Source organism: Pseudophryne corroboree, unplaced genomic scaffold (genome assembly GCF_028390025.1).
Source record: "Pseudophryne corroboree isolate aPseCor3 unplaced genomic scaffold, aPseCor3.hap2 scaffold_908, whole genome shotgun sequence".
Lineage (NCBI taxonomy): Eukaryota > Metazoa > Chordata > Amphibia > Anura > Myobatrachidae > Pseudophryne > Pseudophryne corroboree.
In genome coordinates, this window is record NW_026970488.1 from 119,140 (window position 1) to 144,631 (window position 25,492).

General features: G+C 34.4%; 7 non-coding genes across 7 annotated transcripts; all 7 read right to left on the reverse strand.

The window, feature by feature from the left end:
* Positions 1–1,454: 1,454 nt before the first annotated feature.
* TRNAN-AUU (transfer RNA asparagine (anticodon AUU)) lies at positions 1,455–1,528 on the reverse strand. The gene has a single exon. It is a non-coding gene; the product is annotated as a tRNA-Asn (tRNA).
* A 2,264-nt stretch (positions 1,529–3,792) lies between these two features.
* Positions 3,793–3,866, reverse strand: TRNAY-AUA (transfer RNA tyrosine (anticodon AUA)). The gene has a single exon. It is a non-coding gene; the product is annotated as a tRNA-Tyr (tRNA).
* Positions 3,867–6,127: 2,261 nt separating this feature from the next.
* TRNAN-GUU (transfer RNA asparagine (anticodon GUU)) lies at positions 6,128–6,201 on the reverse strand. The gene has a single exon. It is a non-coding gene; the product is annotated as a tRNA-Asn (tRNA).
* A 6,925-nt stretch (positions 6,202–13,126) lies between these two features.
* TRNAN-GUU (transfer RNA asparagine (anticodon GUU)) lies at positions 13,127–13,200 on the reverse strand. The gene has a single exon. It is a non-coding gene; the product is annotated as a tRNA-Asn (tRNA).
* A 3,432-nt stretch (positions 13,201–16,632) lies between these two features.
* TRNAN-AUU (transfer RNA asparagine (anticodon AUU)) lies at positions 16,633–16,706 on the reverse strand. Its single transcript has one exon. It is a non-coding gene; the product is annotated as a tRNA-Asn (tRNA).
* Positions 16,707–18,969: 2,263 nt separating this feature from the next.
* On the reverse strand, positions 18,970–19,043 carry TRNAY-AUA (transfer RNA tyrosine (anticodon AUA)). The gene has a single exon. It is a non-coding gene; the product is annotated as a tRNA-Tyr (tRNA).
* Positions 19,044–21,304: 2,261 nt separating this feature from the next.
* TRNAN-GUU (transfer RNA asparagine (anticodon GUU)) lies at positions 21,305–21,378 on the reverse strand. Its single transcript has one exon. It is a non-coding gene; the product is annotated as a tRNA-Asn (tRNA).
* Between the last annotated feature and the right edge of the window lie 4,114 nt (positions 21,379–25,492).

The window sequence follows — 25,492 nt, forward strand, 5'->3', positions numbered from 1 at the left end:
GGCTTTGTGGACACTTTTCAGAGAACAAATTTGTTAGCATAAAAATAAAGCCAGAAAATGAAGAGCTGTTTAATCACGCAATTTGATTTTTTTGCCAGCATATTTCTTTTTCTCTGCAACCCACTGCTAAATTGTGCTTCCTAGATGTTTTTATAAAATCACTGAATCAAATCTAACTCTTATTACATCAGAGAAGGCCAGGTACCCTACACCATAACAGGGGGATATGAAATTTGACTTGTCTACTTAAAGATCACCAAAATCTGATAACAAGGTCAATTAGGTCCCTGGGTGGGATTGAACCACCAACCTTTTGGTTAATAGCTGTACATACTAACTGATTGCGCCACAGAGACACTTTGCAAAAGTCCATACTGACAAAGGCTAATAAGCATTCATCTAAAACGTTTCCTAGAAAAACTTTAAAAAGTCAATAATCTGGAGAGTTTTTGTAAGATGTTTCTTCCATCAACCAACGAAGAAACACATTGGTACTTTCCCATGATGAGTGAGTGCTTCAGGATCTCTTGAACTTACATGTGCAGCAGAGTACTGCAATGGAAGCATGCTGGGCCCATAACCCAGAGGTAGGCAGATTGAAACTATCCTCTGCTATATGCATTTTTTTTTTTTGTTAATTAAAGTAATCCAAAACTGGGATTGATATTTTGTCTCTTTTATTTTTACTTAAAGTACAATAACTTTTACCATTTTAATTTGTTTTAATAGTATATTGACAGTATTGTTTTCTTTCAAAAATCCACTTCATTTTCTTTACCCTATTATTAAAATGGTAATTGACAAAAACAAACTACATTGTCACCAGAAGAGCAATACAAAATGTACAAGTGATATATTAAAATCATCTTTCCAGCTTGAATTTCAATGTTGCATTGGGTCAACAATTTTGTGAGAAACATCTTCACCCTTAAATAAAGATTTTCTTAATTCCTTACCTGTGTGCTAATTAGATATCACCTTGTTTTCACATTAAACAGACTTCCACATGAGAAAGCAGCAAGGATGCAGTGGCGTTAATGTTTCCTGGTGTCAACTTGTATTATTTCAGTAGACATTGAAATGAGGATGCATCTTGCTGCCTTTCCAATGAAGCAAGTTTAATTTAGTAATAGGTGAAAAACCATCCTTACAAAGGTGTTAATCAGAGACTTGGCTTTGTGGACACTTTTCAGAGAACAAATTTGTTAGCATAAAAATAAAGCCAGAAAATGAAGAGCTGTTTAATCACTCGATTGGATTTTTCTGCCAGCATATTTTTTTTCTCTGCAACCCACTGCTAAATTGTGCTTCCTAGCTGTTTTTTATAAAATCACTGAATCAAATCTAACTCTGATTACATCAGAGAAGGCCATGTACCCTACACCATAAGATGAGGTTTGAAATTTTGACTTGTCTACTTAAATATCACCAAAATCTGATCACAAGGTTAATTATGTCCCTGGGTGGGATTGAACCACCAACCTTTTGGTTAATAGCCAAACACACTAACCGATTGCACCACAGAGACACTTTGCAAAAGTCCATACTGACAAAGGCTAATAAGCATTCATCTAAAACGTTTCCTAGAAAAACTTTAAAAAGTCAATAATCTGGAGAGTTTTTGTAAGATGTTTCTTCCATCAACCAACGAAGAAACACATTGGTACTTTCCCATGATGAGTGAGTGCTTCAGGATCTCTTGCACTTACATGTGCAGCAGAGTACTGCAATGGAAGTATGCTGGGCCCATAACCCAGAGGTAGGCAGATTGAAACTATCCTCTGCTATATGCATTTTTTTGTTTGTTAATTAAAGTAATCCAAAACTGGGATTGATATTTTGGCTCTTTTATTTTTACTTAAAGTACAATAACTTTTACCATTTTAATTTGTTTTAATAGTATATTGACAGTATAGTTTTCTATCAAAAATCCACTTAATTTTCTTTACCCTGTTATTAAAATGGTAATTGACAAAAAAACTACATTGTCACCAGAAGAGCAATACAAAATGTACAAGTGATATATTAAAATCATCTTTCCAGCTTGAATTTCAATGATGCATTGGGGCAACAATTTTGTGAGAAACATCTTCACCCTTAAATAAAGATTTTCGTAATTCCTTACCTGTGTGCTAATTAGATACCACCTTGTTTTCACATTAAACAGACTTCCACATGAGAAAGCAGCAAGGATGCAGTGGCGTTAATGTTTCCTGGTGTCAACCTGTATTATTTCAGTAGACATTGAAATGAGGATACATCTTGCTGCCTTTCCAATGAAGCAAGTTTAATTTAGTAATAGGTGAAAAACCATCCCTACAAAGGTGTTAATCAGAGACTTGGCTTTGTGGACACTTTTCAGAGAACAAATTTGTTAGCATAAAAATAAAGCCAGAAAATAAAGAGCTGTTTAATCACTCAATTGGATTTTTCTGCCAGCATATTTTTTTTCTCTGCAACCCACTGCTAAATTGTGCTTCCTAGCTGTTTTTATAAAATCACTGAATCAAATCTAACTCTGATTACATCAGAGAAGGCCAGGTACCCTACACCATAACAGGGGGTTTGAAATTTTGACTTGTCTACTTAAAGATCACCAAAATCTGATAACAAGGTCAATTAGGTCCCTGGGTGGGATTGAACCACCAACCTTTTGGTTAATAGCCGTACATACTAACTGATTGCGCCACAGAGACACTTTGCAAAAGTCCATACTGACAAAGGCTAATAAGCATTCATCTAAAACGTTTCCTAGAAAAACTTTAAAAAGTCAATAATCTGGAGAGTTTTTGTAAGATGTTTCTTCCATCAACCAACGAAGAAACACATTGGTACTTTCCCATGATGAGTGAGTGCTTCAGGATCTCTTGAACTTACATGTGCAGCAGAGTACTGCAATGGAAGCATGCTGGGCCTATAACCCAGAGGTAGGCAGATTGAAACTATCCTCTGCTATATGCATTTTTTTTTTGTTAATTAAAGTAATCCAAAACTGGGATTGATATTTTGTCTCTTTTATTTTTACTTAAAGTACAATAACTTTTACCATTTTAATTTGTTTTAATAGTATATTGACAGTATTGTTTTCTTTCAAAAATCCACTTCATTTTCTTTACCCTATTATTAAAATGGTAATTGACAAAAACAAACTACATTGTCACCAGAAGAGCAATACAAAATGTACAAGTGATATATTAAAATCATCTTTCCAGCTTGAATTTCAATGTTGCATTGGGTCAACAATTTTGTGAGAAACATCTTCACCCTTAAATAAAGATTTTCTTAATTCCTTACCTGTGTGCTAATTAGATATCACCTTGTTTTCACATTAAACAGACTTCCACATGAGAAAGCAGCAAGGATGCAGTGGCGTTAATGTTTCCTGGTGTCAACTTGAATTATTTCAGTAGACATTGAAATGAGGATGCATCTTGCTGCCTTTCCAATGAAGCAAGTTTAATTTAGTAATAGGTGAAAAACCATCCTTACAAAGGTGTTAATCAGAGACTTGGCTTTGTGGACACTTTTCAGAGAACAAATTTGTTAGCATAAAAATAAAGCCAGAAAATGAAGAGCTGTTTAATCACTCGATTGGATTTTTCTGCCAGCATATTTTTTTTCTCTGCAACCCACTGCTAAATTGTGCTTCCTAGCTGTTTTTTATAAAATCACTGAATCAAATCTAACTCTGATTACATCAGAGAAGGCCAGGTACCCTACACAATAAGAGGGGGTTTGAAATTTTGACTTGTCTACTTAAATATCACCAAAATCTGATCACAAGGTCAATTACGTCCCTGGGTGGGATTGAACCACCAACCTTTTGGTTTATAGCCGAACACACTAACCGATTGCGCCACCGAGACACTTTGTAAACAGTACATACTGACAAAGGCTAATAAGCATACATCTAGAACGTTTCCTAGAAAAATATTAAAAAATCAATAATCTGGAGAGTTTTTGTAAGATGTTTCTTCCATCAACCAATGAATAAACACATTGGTACTTTCCCATGATGAGTGAGTGCTTCAGGATCTCTTGCACTTACATGTGCAGCAGAGTACTGCAATGGAAGCATGCTGGACCCATAACCCAGAGGTAGGCAGATTGAAACTATCCTTTGCTATATGCATTTTTTTTGTTAATTTAAGTAATCAAAACTGGGATTGATATTTTTGCTCTTTTATTTTTACTTAAAGTACAATAACTTTTACCATTTTAATTTGTTTTAATAGTATATTGACAGTATAGTTTTCTTTCAAAAATCCACTTAATTTTCTTTACCCTATTATTAAAATGGTAATTGACAAAAAAAACTACATTGTCACCAGAAGAGCAATACAAAATGTACAAGTGATATATTAAAATCATCTTTCCAGCTTGAATTTCAATGATGCATTGGGGCAACGATTTTGTGAGAAACATCTTCACCCTTAAATAAAGATTTTCTTAATTCCTTACCTGTGTGCTAATTAGATATCACCTTGTTTTCATATTAAACAGACTTTTACATGAGAAAGCAGCAAGGATGCAGTGGCGTTAATGTTTCCTGGTGTCAACCTGTATTATTTCAGTAGACATTGAAATGAGGATGCATCTTGCTGCCTTTCCAATGAAGCAAGTTTAATTTAGTAATAGGTGAAAAACCATCCTTACAAAGGTGTTAATCAGAGACTTGGCTTTGTGGACACTTTTCAGAGAACAAATTTGTTAGCATAAAAATAAAGCAAGAAAATAAAGAGCTGTTTAATCACTCAATTGGATTTTTCTGCCAGCATATTTTTTTTCTCTGCAACCCACTGCTAAATTGTGCTTCCTAGCTGTTTTTATAAAATCACTGAATCAAATCTAACTCTGATTACATCAGAGAAGGCCAAGTACCCTACACCATAACAGGGGGTTTGAAATTTTGACTTGTCTACTTAAAGATCACCAAAATCTGATAACAAGGTCAATTAGGTCCCTGGGTGGGATTAAACCACCAACCTTTTGGTTAAAAGCCATACATACTAACTGATTGCGCCACAGAGACACTTTGCAAATTTCCATACTGACAAAGGCTAATAAGCATTCATCTAAAACGTTTCCTAGAAAAACTTTAAAATGTCAATAATCTGGAGAGTTTTTGTAAGATGTTTCTTCCATCAACCAACGAAGAAACACATTGGTACTTTCCCATGATGAGTGAGTGCTTCAGGATCTCTTGCACTTACATGTGCAGCAGAGTACTGCAATGGAAGCATGCTGGGCCCATAACCCAGAGGTAGGCAGATTGAAACTATCCTCTGCTATATGCATTTTTTTTTGTTAATTAAAGTAATCCAAAACTGGGATTGATATTTTGTCTCTTTTATTTTTACTTAAAGTACAATAACTTTTACCATTTTAATTTGTTTTAATAGTATATTGACAGTATTGTTTTCTTTCAAAAATCCACTTCATTTTCTTTACCCTATTATTAAAATGGTAATTGACAAAAACAAACTACATTGTCACCAGAAGAGCAATACAAAATGTACAAGTGATATATTAAAATCATCTTTCCAGCTTGAATTTCAATGATGCATTGGGTCAACAATTTTGTGAGAAACATCTTCACCCTTAAATAAAGATTTTCTTAATTCCTTACCTGTGTGCTAATTAGATATCACCTTGTTTTCACATTAAACAGACTTCCACATGAGAAAGCAGCAAGGATGCAGTGGCGTTAATGTTTCCTGGTGTCAACTTGTATTATTTCAGTAGACATTGAAATGAGGATGCATCTTGCTGCCTTTCCAATGAAGCAAGTTTAATTTAGTAATAGGTGAAAAACCATCCTTACAAAGGTGTTAATCAGAGACTTGGCTTTGTGGACACTTTTCAGAGAACAAATTTGTTAGCATAAAAATAAAGCCAGAAAATGAAGAGCTGTTTAATCACTCGATTGGATTTTTCTGCCAGCATATTTTTTTTCTCTGCAACCCACTGCTAAATTGTGCTTCCTAGCTGTTTTTTATAAAATCACTGAATCAAATCTAACTCTGATTACATCAGAGAAGGCCATGTACCCTACACCATAAGAGGAGGTTTGAAATTTTGACTTGTCTACTTAAATATCACCAAAACCTGATCACAAGGTTAATTACGTCCCTGGGTGGGATTGAACCACCAACCTTTTGGTTAACAGCCAAACACACTAACCGATTGCGCCACAGAGACACTTTGCAAAAAGTACATACTGACAAAGGCTAATAAGCATACATCTAGAACGTTTCCTAGAAAAACATTAAAAAATCAATAATCTGGAGAGTTTTTGTAAGATGTTTCTTCCATCAACCAACGAATAAACACATTGGTACTTTCCCATGATGAGTGAGTGCTTCAGGATCTCTTGCACTTACATGGGCAGCAGAGTACTGCAATGGAAGCATGCTGGACCCATAACCCAGAGGTAGGCAGATTGAAACTATCCTTTGCTATATGCATTTTTTTTGTTAATTTAAGTAATCAAAACTGGGATTGATATTTTTGCTCTTTTATTTTTACTTAAAGTACAATAACTTTTACCATTTTAATTTGTTTTAATAGTATATTGACAGTATAGTTTTCTTTCAAAAATCCACTTAATTTTCTTTACCCTGTTATTAAAATGGTAATTGACAAAAAAACTACATTGTCACCAGAAGAGCAATACAAAATGTACAAGTGATATATTAAAATCATCTTTCCAGCTTGAATTTCAATGATGCATTGGGGCAACAATTTTGTGAGAAACATCTTCACCCTTAAATAAAGATTTTCGTAATTCCTTACCTGTGTGCTAATTAGATATCACCTTGTTTTCACATTAAACAGACTTCCATGTGAGAAAGCAGCAAAGATGCAGTGGCGTTAATGTTTCCTGGTGTCAACCTGTATTATTTCAGTAGACATTGAAATGAGGATGCATCTTGCTGCCTTTCCAATGAAGCAAGTTTAATTTAGTAATAGGTGAAAAACCATCCTTACAAAGGTGTTAATCAGAGACTTGGCTTTGTGGACACTTTTCAGAGAACAAATTTGTTAGCATAAAAATAAATTCCAGAAAATGAAGAGCTGTTTAATCACTCAATTGGATTTTTCTGCCAGCATATTTTTTTTCTCTGCAACCCACTGCTAAATTGTGCTTCCTAGCTGTTTTTTATAAAATCACTGAATCAAATCTAACTCTGATTACATCAGAGAAGGCCAGGTACCCTACACAATAAGAGGGGGTTTGAAATTTTGACTTGTCTACTTAAATATCACCAAAATCTGATCACAAGGTCAATTACGTCCCTGGGTGGGATTGAACCACCGACCTTTTGGTTAATAGCCGAACACACTAACCGATTGCGCCACCAAGACACTTTGCAAACAGTACATACTAACAAAGGCTAATAAGCATACATCTAGAACGTTTCCTAGAAAAATATTAAAAAATCAATAATCTGGAGAGTTTTTGTAAGATGTTTCTTCCATCAACCAATGAATAAACACATTGGTACTTTCCCATGATGAGGGAGTGCTTCAGGATCTCTTGCACTTACATGTGCAGCAGAGTACTGCAATGGAAGCATGCTGGACCCATAACCCAGAGGTAGGCAGATTGAAACTATCCTTTGCTATATGCATTTTTTTTTGTTAATTTAAGTAATCAAAACTGGGATTGATATTTTTGCTCTTTTATTTTTACTTAAAGTACAATAACTTTTACCATTTTAATTTGTTTTAATAGTATATTGACAGTATAGTTTTCTTTCAAAAATCCACTTAATTTTCTTTACCCTATTATTAAAATGGTAATTGACAAAAAAAACTACATTGTCACCAGAAGAGCAATACAAAATGTACAAGTGATATATTAAAATCATCTTTCCAGCTTGAATTTCAATGATGCATTGGGGCAACAATTTTGTGAGAAACATATTCACCCTTAAATAAAGATTTTCGTAATTTCTTACCTGTGTGCTAATTAGATATCACCTTGTTTTCACATTAAACAGACTTCCACATGAGAAAGCAGCAAGGATGCAGTGGCGTTAATGTTTCCTGGTGTCAACCTGTATTATTTCAGTAGACATTGAAATGAGGATGCATCTTGCTGCCTTTCCAATGAAGCAAGTTTAATTTAGTAATAGGTGAAAAACCATCCCTACAAAGGTGTTAATCAGAGACTTGGCTTTGTGGACACTTTTCAGAGAACAAATTTGTTAGCATAAAAATAAAGCCAGAAAATGAAGAGCTGTTTAATCACGCAATTTGATTTTTTTGCCAGCATATTTCTTTTTCTCTGCAACCCACTGCTAAATTGTGCTTCCTAGATGTTTTTATAAAATCACTGAATCAAATCTAACTCTGATTACATCAGAGAAGGCCAGGTACCCTACACCATAACAGGGGGTATGAAATTTGACTTGTCTACTTAAAGATCACCAAAATCTGATAACAAGGTCAATTAGGTCCCTGGGTGGGATTGAACCACCAACCTTTTGGTTAATAGCCGTACATACTAACTGATTGCGCCACAGAGACACTTTGCAAAAGTCCATACTGACAAAGGCTAATAAGCATTCATCTAAAACGTTTCCTAGAAAAACTTTAAAAAGTCAATAATCTGGAGAGTTTTTGTAAGATGTTTCTTCCATCAACCAACGAAGAAACACATTGGTACTTTCCCATGATGAGTGAGTGCTTCAGGATCTCTTGCACTTACATGTGCAGCAGAGTACTGCAATGGAAGCATGCTGGGCCCATAACCCAGAGGTAGGCAGATTGAAACTATCCTCTGCTATATGCATTTTTTTTTGTTAATTAAAGTAATCCAAAACTGGGATTGATATTTTGGCTCTTTTATTTTTACTTAAAGTACAATAACTTTTACCATTTTAATTTGTTTTAATAGTATATTGACAGTATTGTTTTCTTTCAAAAATCCACTTCATTTTCTTTACCCTATTATTAAAATGGTAATTGACAAAAACAAACTACATTGTCACCAGAAGAGCAATACAAAATGTACAAGTGATATATTAAAATCATCTTTCCAGCTTGAATTTCAATGATGCATTGGGGCAACGATTTTGTGAGAAACATCTTCACCCTTAAATAAAGATTTTCTTAATTCCTTACCTGTGTGCTAATTAGATATCACCTTGTTTTCATATTAAACAGACTTTTACATGAGAAAGCAGCAAGGATGCAGTGGCGTTAATGTTTCCTGGTGTCAACCTGTATTATTTCAGTAGACATTGAAATGAGGATGCATCTTGCTGCCTTTCCAATGAAGCAAGTTTAATTTAGTAATAGGTGAAAAACCATCCTTACAAAGGTGTTAATCAGAGACTTGGCTTTGTGGACACTTTTCAGAGAACAAATTTGTTAGCATAAAAATAAAGCCAGAAAATAAAGAGCTGTTTAATCACTCAATTGGATTTTTCTGCCAGCATATTTTTTTTCTCTGCAACCCACTGCTAAATTGTGCTTCCTAGCTGTTTTTATAAAATCACTGAATCAAATCTAACTCTGATTACATCAGAGAAGGCCAAGTACCCTACACCTTAACAGGGGGTTTGAAATTTTGACTTGTCTACTTAAAGATCACCAAAATCTGATAACAAGGTCAATTAGGTCCCTAGGTGGGATTAAACCACCAACCTTTTGGTTAAAAGCCGTACATACTAACTGATTGCGCCACAGAGACACTTTGCAAATTTCCATACTGACAAAGGCTAATAAGCATTCATCTAAAACGTTTCCTAGCAAAACTTTAAAAAGTCAATAATCTGGAGAGTTTTTGTAAGATATTTCTTCCATCAACCAACGAAGAAACACATTGGTACTTTCCCATGATGAGTGAGTGCTTCAGGATCTCTTGAACTTACATGTGCAGCAGAGTACTGCAATGGAAGCATGCTGGGCCCATAACCCAGAGGTAGGCAGATTGAAACTATCCTCTGCTATATGCATTTTTTTTTTGTTAATTAAAGTAATCCAAAACTGGGATTGATATTTTGTCTCTTTTATTTTTACTTAAAGTACAATAACTTTTACCATTTTAATTTGTTTTAATAGTATATTGACAGTATTGTTTTCTTTCAAAAATCCACTTAATTTTCTTTACCCTATTATTAAAATGGTAATTGACAAAAACAAACTACATTGTCACCAGAAGAGCAATACAAAATGTACAAGTGATATATTAAAATCATCTTTCCAGCTTGAATTTCAATGATGCATTGGGTCAACAATTTTGTGAGAAACATCTTCACCCTTAAATAAAGATTTTCTTAATTCCTTACCTGTGTGCTAATTAGATATCACCTTGTTTTCACATTAAACAGACTTCCACATGAGAAAGCAGCAAGGATGCAGTGGCGTTAATGTTTCCTGGTGTCAACTTGTATTATTTCAGTAGACATTGAAATGAGGATGCATCTTGCTGCCTTTCCAATGAAGCAAGTTTAATTTAGTAATAGGTGAAAAACCATCCTTACAAAGGTGTTAATCAGAGACTTGGCTTTGTGGACACTTTTCAGAGAACAAATTTGTTAGCATAAAAATAAAGCCAGAAAATGAAGAGCTGTTTAATCACTCGATTGGATTTTTCTGCCAGCATATTTTTTTTCTCTGCAACCCACTGCTAAATTGTGCTTCCTAGCTGTTTTTTATAAAATCACTGAATCAAATCTAACTCTGATTACATCAGAGAAGGCCATGTACCCTACACCATAAGAGGAGGTTTGAAATTTTGACTTGTCTACTTAAATATCACCAAAATCTGATCACAAGGTTAATTACGTCCCTGGGTGGGATTGAACCACCAACCTTTTGGTTAATAGCCGAACACACTAACCGATTGCGCCACAGAGACACTTTGCAAACAGTACATACTGACAAAGGCTAATAAGCATACATCTAGAACGTTTCCTAGAAAAACATTAAAAAATCAATAATCTGGAGAGTTTTTGTAAGATGTTTCTTCCATCAACCAATGAATAAACACATTGGTACTTTCCCATGATGAGTGAGTGCTTCAGGATCTCTTGCACTTACATGTGCAGCAGAGTACTGCAATGGAAGCATGCTGGACCCATAACCCAGAGGTAGGCAGATTGAAACTATCCTTTGTTATATGCATTTTTTTTTGTTAATTTAAGTAATCAAAACTGGGATTGATATTTTTGCTCTTTTATTTTTACTTAAAGTACAATAACTTTTACCATTTTAATTTGTTTTAATAGTATATTGACAGTATAGTTTTCTTTCAAAAATCCGCTTAATTTTCTTTACCCTATTATTAAAATGGTAATTGACAAAAAAAACTACATTGTCACCAGAAGAGCAATACAAAATGTACAAGTGATATATTAAAATCATCTTTCCAGCTTGAATTTCAAAGATGCATTGGGGCAACAATTTTGTGAGAAACATCTTCACCCTTAAATAAAGATTTTCGGAATTTCTTACCTGTGTGCTAATTAGATATCACCTTGTTTTCACATTAAACAGACTTCCACATGAGAAAGCAGCAAGGATGCAGTGGCGTTAATGTTTCCTGGTGTCAACTTGTATTATTTCAGTAGACATTGAAATGAGGATGCATCTTGCTGCCTTTCCAATGAAGCAAGTTTAATTTAGTAATAGGTGAAAAACCATCCCTACAAAGGTGTTAATCAGAGACTTGGCTTTGTGGACACTTTTCAGAGAACAAATTTGTTAGCATAAAAATAAAGCCAGAAAATGAAGAGCTGTTTAATCACGCAATTTGATTTTTTTGCCAGCATATTTCTTTTTCTCTGCAACCCACTGCTAAATTGTGCTTCCTAGATGTTTTTATAAAATCACTGAATCAAATCTAACTCTGATTACATCAGAGAAGGCCAGGTACCCTACACCATAACAGGGGGTATGAAATTTGACTTGTCTACTTAAATATCACCAAAATCTGATAACAAGGTCAATTGGTGGGATTGAACCACCAACCTTTTGGTTAAAAGCCATACATACTAACTGATTGCGCCACAGAGACACTTTGCAAATTTCCATACTGACAAAGGCTAATAAGCATTCATCTAAAACGTTTCCTAGAAAAACTTTAAAATGTCAATAATCTGGAGAGTTTTTGTAAGATGTTTCTTCCATCAACCAACGAAGAAACACATTGGTACTTTCCCATGATGAGTGAGTGCTTCAGGATCTCTTGCACTTACATGTGCAGCAGAGTACTGCAATGGAAGCATGCTGGGCCCATAACCCAGAGGTAGGCAGATTGAAACTATCCTCTGCTATATGCATTTTTTTTTGTTAATTAAAGTAATCCAAAACTGGGATTGATATTTTGTCTCTTTTATTTTTACTTAAAGTACAATAACTTTTACCATTTTAATTTGTTTTAATAGTATATTGACAGTATTGTTTTCTTTCAAAAATCCACTTCATTTTCTTTACCCTATTATTAAAATGGTAATTGACAAAAACAAACTACATTGTCACCAGAAGAGCAATACAAAATGTACAAGTGATATATTAAAATCATCTTTCCAGCTTGAATTTCAATGATGCATTGGGTCAACAATTTTGTGAGAAACATCTTCACCCTTAAATAAAGATTTTCTTAATTCCTTACCTGTGTGCTAATTAGATATCACCTTGTTTTCACATTAAACAGACTTCCACATGAGAAAGCAGCAAGGATGCAGTGGCGTTAATGTTTCCTGGTGTCAACTTGTATTATTTCAGTAGACATTGAAATGAGGATGCATCTTGCTGCCTTTCCAATGAAGCAAGTTTAATTTAGTAATAGGTGAAAAACCATCCTTACAAAGGTGTTAATCAGAGACTTGGCTTTGTGGACACTTTTCAGAGAACAAATTTGTTAGCATAAAAATAAAGCCAGAAAATGAAGAGCTGTTTAATCACTCGATTGGATTTTTCTGCCAGCATATTTTTTTTCTCTGCAACCCACTGCTAAATTGTGCTTCCTAGCTGTTTTTTATAAAATCACTGAATCAAATCTAACTCTGATTACATCAGAGAAGGCCATGTACCCTACACCATAAGAGGAGGTTTGAAATTTTGACTTGTCTACTTAAATATCACCAAAATCTGATCACAAGGTTAATTACGTCCCTGGGTGGGATTGAACCACCAACCTTTTGGTTAACAGCCAAACACACTAACCGATTGCGCCACAGAGACACTTTGCAAAAAGTACATACTGACAAAGGCTAATAAGCATACATCTAGAACGTTTCCTAGAAAAACATTAAAAAATCAATAATCTGGAGAGTTTTTGTAAGATGTTTCTTCCATCAACCAACGAATAAACACATTGGTACTTTCCCATGATGAGTGAGTGCTTCAGGATCTCTTGCACTTACATGGGCAGCAGAGTACTGCAATGGAAGCATGCTGGACCCATAACCCAGAGGTAGGCAGATTGAAACTATCCTTTGCTATATGCATTTTTTTTGTTAATTTAAGTAATCAAAACTGGGATTGATATTTTTGCTCTTTTATTTTTACTTAAAGTACAATAACTTTTACCATTTTAATTTGTTTTAATAGTATATTGACAGTATAGTTTTCTTTCAAAAATCCACTTAATTTTCTTTACCCTGTTATTAAAATGGTAATTGACAAAAAAACTACATTGTCACCAGAAGAGCAATACAAAATGTACAAGTGATATATTAAAATCATCTTTCCAGCTTGAATTTCAATGATGCATTGGGGCAACAATTTTGTGAGAAACATCTTCACCCTTAAATAAAGATTTTCGTAATTCCTTACCTGTGTGCTAATTAGATATCACCTTGTTTTCACATTAAACAGACTTCCATGTGAGAAAGCAGCAAAGATGCAGTGGCGTTAATGTTTCCTGGTGTCAACCTGTATTATTTCAGTAGACATTGAAATGAGGATGCATCTTGCTGCCTTTCCAATGAAGCAAGTTTAATTTAGTAATAGGTGAAAAACCATCCTTACAAAGGTGTTAATCAGAGACTTGGCTTTGTGGACACTTTTCAGAGAACAAATTTGTTAGCATAAAAATAAATTCCAGAAAATGAAGAGCTGTTTAATCACTCAATTGGATTTTTCTGCCAGCATATTTTTTTTCTCTGCAACCCACTGCTAAATTGTGCTTCCTAGCTGTTTTTTATAAAATCACTGAATCAAATCTAACTCTGATTACATCAGAGAAGGCCAGGTACCCTACACAATAAGAGGGGGTTTGAAATTTTGACTTGTCTACTTAAATATCACCAAAATCTGATCACAAGGTCAATTACGTCCCTGGGTGGGATTGAACCACCAACCTTTTGGTTAATAGCCAAACACACTAACCGATTGCGCCACCGAGACACTTTGCAAACAGTACATACTGACAAAGGCTAATAAGCATACATCTAGAACGTTTCCTAGAAAAATATTAAAAAATCAATAATCTGGAGAGTTTTTGTAAGATGTTTCTTCCATCAACCAATGAATAAACACATTGGTACTTTCCCATGATGAGTGAGTGCTTCAGGATCTCTTGCACTTACATGTGCAGCAGAGTACTGCAATGGAAGCATGCTGGACCCATAACCCAGAGGTAGGCAGATTGAAACTATCCTTTGCTATATGCATTTTTTTTTGTAAATTTAAGTAATCAAAACTGGGATTGATATTTTTGCTCTTTTATTTTTACTTAAAGTACAATAACTTTTACCATTTTAATTTGTTTTAATAGTATATTGACAGTATAGTTTTCTTTCAAAAATCCACTTAATTTTCTTTACCCTATTATTAAAATGGTAATTGACAAAAAAAACTACATTGTCACCAGAAGAGCAATACAAAATGTACAAGTGATATATTAAAATCATCTTTCCAGCTTGAATTTCAATGATGCATTGGGGCAACAATTTTGTGAGAAACATCTTCACCCTTAAATAAAGATTTTCGTAATTTCTTACCTGTGTGCTAATTAGATATCACCTTGTTTTCACATTAAACAGACTTCCACATGAGAAAGCAGCAAGGATGCAGTGGCGTTAATGTTTCCTGGTGTCAACCTGTATTATTTCAGTAGACATTGAAATGAGGATGCATCTTGCTGCCTTTCCAATGAAGCAAGTTTAATTTAGTAATAGGTGAAAAACCATCCCTACAAAGGTGTTAATCAGAGACTTGGCTTTGTGGACACTTTTCAGAGAACAAATTTGTTAGCATAAAAATAAAGCCAGAAAATGAAGAGCTGTTTAATCACGCAATTTGATTTTTTTGCCAGCATATTTCTTTTTCTCTGCAACCCACTGCTAAATTGTGCTTCCTAGATGTTTTTATAAAATCACTGAATCAAATCTAACTCTTATTACATCAGAGAAGGCCAGGTACCCTACACCATAACAGGGGGATATGAAATTTGACTTGTCTACTTAAAGATCACCAAAATCTGATAACAAGGTCAATTAGGTCCCTGGGTGGGATTGAACCACCAACCTTTTGGTTAATAGCTGTACATACTAACTGATTGCGCCACAGAGACACTTTGCAAAAGTCCATACTGACAAAGGCTAATAAGCATTCATCTAAAACGTTTCCTAGAAAAACTTTAAAAAGTCAATAATCTGGAGAGTTTTTGTAAGATGTTTCTTCCATCAACCAACGAAGAAACACATTGGTACTTTCCCATGATGAGTGAGTGCTTCAGGATCTCTTGAACTTACATGTGCAGCAGAGTACTGCAATGGAAGCATGCTGGGCCCATAACCCAGAGGTAGGCAGATTGAAACTATCCTCTGCTATATGCATTTTTTTTTTTGTTAATTAAAGTAATCCAAAACTGGGATTGATATTTTGTCTCTTTTATTTTTACTTAAAGTACAATAACTTTTACCATTTTAATTTGTTTTAATAGTATATTGACAGTATTGTTTTCTTTCAAAAATCCACTTCATTTTCTTTACCCTATTATTAAAATGGTAATTGACAAAAACAAACTACATTGTCACCAGAAGAGCAATACAAAATGTACAAGTGATATATTAAAATCATCTTTCCAGCTTGAATTTCAATGTTGCATTGGGTCAACAATTTTGTGAGAAACATCTTCACCCTTAAATAAAGATTTTCTTAATTCCTTACCTGTGTGCTAATTAGATATCACCTTGTTTTCACATTAAACAGACTTCCACATGAGAAAGCAGCAAGGATGCAGTGGCGTTAATGTTTCCTGGTGTCAACTTGTATTATTTCAGTAGACATTGAAATGAGGATGCATCTTGCTGCCTTTCCAATGAAGCAAGTTTAATTTAGTAATAGGTGAAAAACCATCCTTACAAAGGTGTTAATCAGAGACTTGGCTTTGTGGACACTTTTCAGAGAACAAATTTGTTAGCATAAAAATAAAGCCAGAAAATGAAGAGCTGTTTAATCACTCGATTGGATTTTTCTGCCAGCATATTTTTTTTCTCTGCAACCCACTGCTAAATTGTGCTTCCTAGCTGTTTTTTATAAAATCACTGAATCAAATCTAACTCTGATTACATCAGAGAAGGCCATGTACCCTACACCATAAGATGAGGTTTGAAATTTTGACTTGTCTACTTAAATATCACCAAAATCTGATCACAAGGTTAATTATGTCCCTGGGTGGGATTGAACCACCAACCTTTTGGTTAATAGCCAAACACACTAACCGATTGCACCACAGAGACACTTTGCAAAAGTCCATACTGACAAAGGCTAATAAGCATTCATCTAAAACGTTTCCTAGAAAAACTTTAAAAAGTCAATAATCTGGAGAGTTTTTGTAAGATGTTTCTTCCATCAACCAACGAAGAAACACATTGGTACTTTCCCATGATGAGTGAGTGCTTCAGGATCTCTTGCACTTACATGTGCAGCAGAGTACTGCAATGGAAGTATGCTGGGCCCATAACCCAGAGGTAGGCAGATTGAAACTATCCTCTGCTATATGCATTTTTTTGTTTGTTAATTAAAGTAATCCAAAACTGGGATTGATATTTTGGCTCTTTTATTTTTACTTAAAGTACAATAACTTTTACCATTTTAATTTGTTTTAATAGTATATTGACAGTATAGTTTTCTATCAAAAATCCACTTAATTTTCTTTACCCTGTTATTAAAATGGTAATTGACAAAAAAACTACATTGTCACCAGAAGAGCAATACAAAATGTACAAGTGATATATTAAAATCATCTTTCCAGCTTGAATTTCAATGATGCATTGGGGCAACAATTTTGTGAGAAACATCTTCACCCTTAAATAAAGATTTTCGTAATTCCTTACCTGTGTGCTAATTAGATACCACCTTGTTTTCACATTAAACAGACTTCCACATGAGAAAGCAGCAAGGATGCAGTGGCGTTAATGTTTCCTGGTGTCAACCTGTATTATTTCAGTAGACATTGAAATGAGGATACATCTTGCTGCCTTTCCAATGAAGCAAGTTTAATTTAGTAATAGGTGAAAAACCATCCCTACAAAGGTGTTAATCAGAGACTTGGCTTTGTGGACACTTTTCAGAGAACAAATTTGTTAGCATAAAAATAAAGCCAGAAAATAAAGAGCTGTTTAATCACTCAATTGGATTTTTCTGCCAGCATATTTTTTTTCTCTGCAACCCACTGCTAAATTGTGCTTCCTAGCTGTTTTTATAAAATCACTGAATCAAATCTAACTCTGATTACATCAGAGAAGGCCAGGTACCCTACACCATAACAGGGGGTTTGAAATTTTGACTTGTCTACTTAAAGATCACCAAAATCTGATAACAAGGTCAATTAGGTCCCTGGGTGGGATTGAACCACCAACCTTTTGGTTAATAGCCGTACATACTAACTGATTGCGCCACAGAGACACTTTGCAAAAGTCCATACTGACAAAGGCTAATAAGCATTCATCTAAAACGTTTCCTAGAAAAACTTTAAAAAGTCAATAATCTGGAGAGTTTTTGTAAGATGTTTCTTCCATCAACCAACGAAGAAACACATTGGTACTTTCCCATGATGAGTGAGTGCTTCAGGATCTCTTGAACTTACATGTGCAGCAGAGTACTGCAATGGAAGCATGCTGGGCCTATAACCCAGAGGTAGGCAGATTGAAACTATCCTCTGCTATATGCATTTTTTTTTGTTAATTAAAGTAATCCAAAACTGGGATTGATATTTTGTCTCTTTTATTTTTACTTAAAGTACAATAACTTTTACCATTTTAATTTGTTTTAATAGTATATTGACAGTATTGTTTTCTTTCAAAAATCCACTTCATTTTCTTTACCCTATTATTAAAATGGTAATTGACAAAAACAAACTACATTGTCACCAGAAGAGCAATACAAAATGTACAAGTGATATATTAAAATCATCTTTCCAGCTTGAATTTCAATGTTGCATTGGGTCAACAATTTTGTGAGAAACATCTTCACCCTTAAATAAAGATTTTCTTAATTCCTTACCTGTGTGCTAATTAGATATCACCTTGTTTTCACATTAAACAGACTTCCACATGAGAAAGCAGCAAGGATGCAGTGGCGTTAATGTTTCCTGGTGTCAACTTGAATTATTTCAGTAGACATTGAAATGAGGATGCATCTTGCTGCCTTTCCAATGAAGCAAGTTTAATTTAGTAATAGGTGAAAAACCATCCTTACAAAGGTGTTAATCAGAGACTTGGCTTTGTGGACACTTTTCAGAGAACAAATTTGTTAGCATAAAAATAAAGCCAGAAAATGAAGAGCTGTTTAATCACTCGATTGGATTTTTCTGCCAGCATATTTTTTTTCTCTGCAACCCACTGCTAAATTGTGCTTCCTAGCTGTTTTTTATAAAATCACTGAATCAAATCTAACTCTGATTACATCAGAGAAGGCCAGGTACCCTACACAATAAGAGGGGGTTTGAAATTTTGACTTGTCTACTTAAATATCACCAAAATCTGATCACAAGGTCAATTACGTCCCTGGGTGGGATTGAACCACCAACCTTTTGGTTTATAGCCGAACACACTAACCGATTGCGCCACCGAGACACTTTGTAAACAGTACATACTGACAAAGGCTAATAAGCATACATCTAGAACGTTTCCTAGAAAAATATTAAAAAATCAATAATCTGGAGAGTTTTTGTAAGATGTTTCTTCCATCAACCAATGAATAAACACATTGGTACTTTCCCATGATGAGTGAGTGCTTCAGGATCTCTTGCACTTACATGTGCAGCAGAGTACTGCAATGGAAGCATGCTGGACCCATAACCCAGAGGTAGGCAGATTGAAACTATCCTTTGCTATATGCATTTTTTTTGTTAATTTAAGTAATCAAAACTGGGATTGATATTTTTGCTCTTTTATTTTTACTTAAAGTACAATAACTTTTACCATTTTAATTTGTTTTAATAGTATATTGACAGTATAGTTTTCTTTCAAAAATCCACTTAATTTTCTTTACCCTATTATTAAAATGGTAATTGACAAAAAAAACTACATTGTCACCAGAAGAGCAATACAAAATGTACAAGTGATATATTAAAATCATCTTTCCAGCTTGAATTTCAATGATGCATTGGGGCAACGATTTTGTGAGAAACATCTTCACCCTTAAATAAAGATTTTCTTAATTCCTTACCTGTGTGCTAATTAGATATCACCTTGTTTTCATATTAAACAGACTTTTACATGAGAAAGCAGCAAGGATGCAGTGGCGTTAATGTTTCCTGGTGTCAACCTGTATTATTTCAGTAGACATTGAAATGAGGATGCATCTTGCTGCCTTTCCAATGAAGCAAGTTTAATTTAGTAATAGGTGAAAAACCATCCTTACAAAGGTGTTAATCAGAGACTTGGCTTTGTGGACACTTTTCAGAGAACAAATTTGTTAGCATAAAAATAAAGCAAGAAAATAAAGAGCTGTTTAATCACTCAATTGGATTTTTCTGCCAGCATATTTTTTTTCTCTGCAACCCACTGCTAAATTGTGCTTCCTAGCTGTTTTTATAAAATCACTGAATCAAATCTAACTCTGATTACATCAGAGAAGGCCAAGTACCCTACACCATAACAGGGGGTTTGAAATTTTGACTTGTCTACTTAAAGATCACCAAAATCTGATAACAAGGTCAATTAGGTCCCTGGGTGGGATTAAACCACCAACCTTTTGGTTAAAAGCCATACATACTAACTGATTGCGCCACAGAGACACTTTGCAAATTTCCATACTGACAAAGGCTAATAAGCATTCATCTAAAACGTTTCCTAGAAAAACTTTAAAATGTCAATAATCTGGAGAGTTTTTGTAAGATGTTTCTTCCATCAACCAACGAAGAAACACATTGGTACTTTCCCATGATGAGTGAGTGCTTCAGGATCTCTTGCACTTACATGTGCAGCAGAGTACTGCAATGGAAGCATGCTGGGCCCATAACCCAGAGGTAGGCAGATTGAAACTATCCTCTGCTATATGCATTTTTTTTTGTTAATTAAAGTAATCCAAAACTGGGATTGATATTTTGTCTCTTTTATTTTTACTTAAAGTACAATAACTTTTACCATTTTAATTTGTTTTAATAGTATATTGACAGTATTGTTTTCTTTCAAAAATCCACTTCATTTTCTTTACCCTATTATTAAAATGGTAATTGACAAAAACAAACTACATTGTCACCAGAAGAGCAATACAAAATGTACAAGTGATATATTAAAATCATCTTTCCAGCTTGAATTTCAATGATGCATTGGGTCAACAATTTTGTGAGAAACATCTTCACCCTTAAATAAAGATTTTCTTAATTCCTTACCTGTGTGCTAATTAGATATCACCTTGTTTTCACATTAAACAGACTTCCACATGAGAAAGCAGCAAGGATGCAGTGGCGTTAATGTTTCCTGGTGTCAACTTGTATTATTTCAGTAGACATTGAAATGAGGATGCATCTTGCTGCCTTTCCAATGAAGCAAGTTTAATTTAGTAATAGGTGAAAAACCATCCTTACAAAGGTGTTAATCAGAGACTTGGCTTTGTGGACACTTTTCAGAGAACAAATTTGTTAGCATAAAAATAAAGCCAGAAAATGAAGAGCTGTTTAATCACTCGATTGGATTTTTCTGCCAGCATATTTTTTTTCTCTGCAACCCACTGCTAAATTGTGCTTCCTAGCTGTTTTTTATAAAATCACTGAATCAAATCTAACTCTGATTACATCAGAGAAGGCCATGTACCCTACACCATAAGAGGAGGTTTGAAATTTTGACTTGTCTACTTAAATATCACCAAAATCTGATCACAAGGTTAATTACGTCCCTGGGTGGGATTGAACCACCAACCTTTTGGTTAACAGCCAAACACACTAACCGATTGCGCCACAGAGACACTTTGCAAAAAGTACATACTGACAAAGGCTAATAAGCATACATCTAGAACGTTTCCTAGAAAAACATTAAAAAATCAATAATCTGGAGAGTTTTTGTAAGATGTTTCTTCCATCAACCAACGAATAAACACATTGGTACTTTCCCATGATGAGTGAGTGCTTCAGGATCTCTTGCACTTACATGGGCAGCAGAGTACTGCAATGGAAGCATGCTGGACCCATAACCCAGAGGTAGGCAGATTGAAACTATCCTTTGCTATATGCATTTTTTTTGTTAATTTAAGTAATCAAAACTGGGATTGATATTTTTGCTCTTTTATTTTTACTTAAAGTACAATAACTTTTACCATTTTAATTTGTTTTAATAGTATATTGACAGTATAGTTTTCTTTCAAAAATCCACTTAATTTTCTTTACCCTGTTATTAAAATGGTAATTGACAAAAAAACTACATTGTCACCAGAAGAGCAATACAAAATGTACAAGTGATATATTAAAATCATCTTTCCAGCTTGAATTTCAATGATGCATTGGGGCAACAATTTTGTGAGAAACATCTTCACCCTTAAATAAAGATTTTCGTAATTCCTTACCTGTGTGCTAATTAGATATCACCTTGTTTTCACATTAAACAGACTTCCATGTGAGAAAGCAGCAAAGATGCAGTGGGGTTAATGTTTCCTGGTGTCAACCTGTATTATTTCAGTAGACATTGAAATGAGGATGCATCTTGCTGCCTTTCCAATGAAGCAAGTTTAATTTAGTAATAGGTGAAAAACCATCCTTACAAAGGTGTTAATCAGAGACTTGGCTTTGTGGACACTTTTCAGAGAACAAATTTGTTAGCATAAAAATAAATTCCAGAAAATGAAGAGCTGTTTAATCACTCAATTGGATTTTTCTGCCAGCATATTTTTTTTCTCTGCAACCCACTGCTAAATTGTGCTTCCTAGCTGTTTTTTATAAAATCACTGAATCAAATCTAACTCTGATTACATCAGAGAAGGCCAGGTACCCTACACAATAAGAGGGGGTTTGAAATTTTGACTTGTCTACTTAAATATCACCAAAATCTGATCACAAGGTCAATTACGTCCCTGGGTGGGATTGAACCACCGACCTTTTGGTTAATAGCCGAACACACTAACCGATTGCGCCACCAAGACACTTTGCAAACAGTACATACTAACAAAGGCTAATAAGCATACATCTAGAACGTTTCCTAGAAAAATATTAAAAAATCAATAATCTGGAGAGTTTTTGTAAGATGTTTCTTCCATCAACCAATGAATAAACACATTGGTACTTTCCCATGATGAGGGAGTGCTTCAGGATCTCTTGCACTTACATGTGCAGCAGAGTACTGCAATGGAAGCATGCTGGACCCATAACCCAGAGGTAGGCAGATTGAAACTATCCTTTGCTATATGCATTTTTTTTTGTTAATTTAAGTAATCAAAACTGGGATTGATATTTTTGCTCTTTTATTTTTACTTAAAGTACAATAACTTTTACCATTTTAATTTGTTTTAATAGTATATTGACAGTATAGTTTTCTTTCAAAAATCCACTTAATTTTCTTTACCCTATTATTAAAATGGTAATTGACAAAAAAAACTACATTGTCACCAGAAGAGCAATACAAAATGTACAAGTGATATATTAAAATCATCTTTCCAGCTTGAATTTCAATGATGCATTGGGGCAACAATTTTGTGAGAAACATATTCACCCTTAAATAAAGATTTTCGTAATTTCTTACCTGTGTGCTAATTAGATATCACCTTGTTTTCACATTAAACAGACTTCCACATGAGAAAGCAGCAAGGATGCAGTGGCGTTAATGTTTCCTGGTGTCAACCTGTATTATTTCAGTAGACATTGAAATGAGGATGCATCTTGCTGCCTTTCCAATGAAGCAAGTTTAATTTAGTAATAGGTGAAAAACCATCCCTACAAAGGTGTTAATCAGAGACTTGGCTTTGTGGACACTTTTCAGAGAACAAATTTGTTAGCATAAAAATAAAGCCAGAAAATGAAGAGCTGTTTAATCACGCAATTTGATTTTTTTGCCAGCATATTTCTTTTTCTCTGCAACCCACTGCTAAATTGTGCTTCCTAGATGTTTTTATAAAATCACTGAATCAAATCTAACTCTGATTACATCAGAGAAGGCCAGGTACCCTACACCATAACAGGGGGTATGAAATTTGACTTGTCTACTTAAAGATCACCAAAATCTGATAACAAGGTCAATTAGGTCCCTGGGTGGGATTGAACCACCAACCTTTTGGTTAATAGCCGTACATACTAACTGATTGCGCCACAGAGACACTTTGCAAAAGTCCATACTGACAAAGGCTAATAAGCATTCATCTAAAACGTTTCCTAGAAAAACTTTAAAAAGTCAATAATCTGGAGAGTTTTTGTAAGATGTTTCTTCCATCAACCAACGAAGAAACACATTGGTACTTTCCCATGATGAGTGAGTGCTTCAGGATCTCTTGCACTTACATGTGCAGCAGAGTACTGCAATGGAAGCATGCTGGGCCCATAACCCAGAGGTAGGCAGATTGAAACTATCCTCTGCTATATGCATTTTTTTTTGTTAATTAAAGTAATCCAAAACTGGGATTGATATTTTGGCTCTTTTATTTTTACTTAAAGTACAATAACTTTTACCATTTTAATTTGTTTTAATAGTATATTGACAGTATTGTTTTCTTTCAAAAATCCACTTCATTTTCTTTACCCTATTATTAAAATGGTAATTGACAAAAACAAACTACATTGTCACCAGAAGAGCAATACAAAATGTACAAGTGATATATTAAAATCATCTTTCCAGCTTGAATTTCAATGATGCATTGGGGCAACGATTTTGTGAGAAACATCTTCACCCTTAAATAAAGATTTTCTTAATTCCTTACCTGTGTGCTAATTAGATATCACCTTGTTTTCATATTAAACAGACTTTTACATGAGAAAGCAGCAAGGATGCAGTGGCGTTAATGTTTCCTGGTGTCAACCTGTATTATTTCAGTAGACATTGAAATGAGGATGCATCTTGCTGCCTTTCCAATGAAGCAAGTTTAATTTAGTAATAGGTGAAAAACCATCCTTACAAAGGTGTTAATCAGAGACTTGGCTTTGTGGACACTTTTCAGAGAACAAATTTGTTAGCATAAAAATAAAGCCAGAAAATAAAGAGCTGTTTAATCACTCAATTGGATTTTTCTGCCAGCATATTTTTTTTCTCTGCAACCCACTGCTAAATTGTGCTTCCTAGCTGTTTTTATAAAATCACTGAATCAAATCTAACTCTGATTACATCAGAGAAGGCCAAGTACCCTACACCTTAACAGGGGGTTTGAAATTTTGACTTGTCTACTTAAAGATCACCAAAATCTGATAACAAGGTCAATTAGGTCCCTAGGTGGGATTAAACCACCAACCTTTTGGTTAAAAGCCGTACATACTAACTGATTGCGCCACAGAGACACTTTGCAAATTTCCATACTGACAAAGGCTAATAAGCATTCATCTAAAACGTTTCCTAGCAAAACTTTAAAAAGTCAATAATCTGGAGAGTTTTTGTAAGATGTTTCTTCCATCAACCAACGAAGAAACACATTGGTACTTTCCCATGATGAGTGAGTGCTTCAGGATCTCTTGAACTTACATGTGCAGCAGAGTACTGCAATGGAAGCATGCTGGGCCCATAACCCAGAGGTAGGCAGATTGAAACTATCCTCTGCTATATGCATTTTTTTTTTGTTAATTAAAGTAATCCAAAACTGGGATTGATATTTTGTCTCTTTTATTTTTACTTAAAGTACAATAACTTTTACCATTTTAATTTGTTTTAATAGTATATTGACAGTATTGTTTTCTTTCAAAAATCCACTTAATTTTCTTTACCCTATTATTAAAATGGTAATTGACAAAAACAAACTACATTGTCACCAGAAGAGCAATACAAAATGTACAAGTGATATATTAAAATCATCTTTCCAGCTTGAATTTCAATGATGCATTGGGTCAACAATTTTGTGAGAAACATCTTCACCCTTAAATAAAGATTTTCTTAATTCCTTACCTGTGTGCTAATTA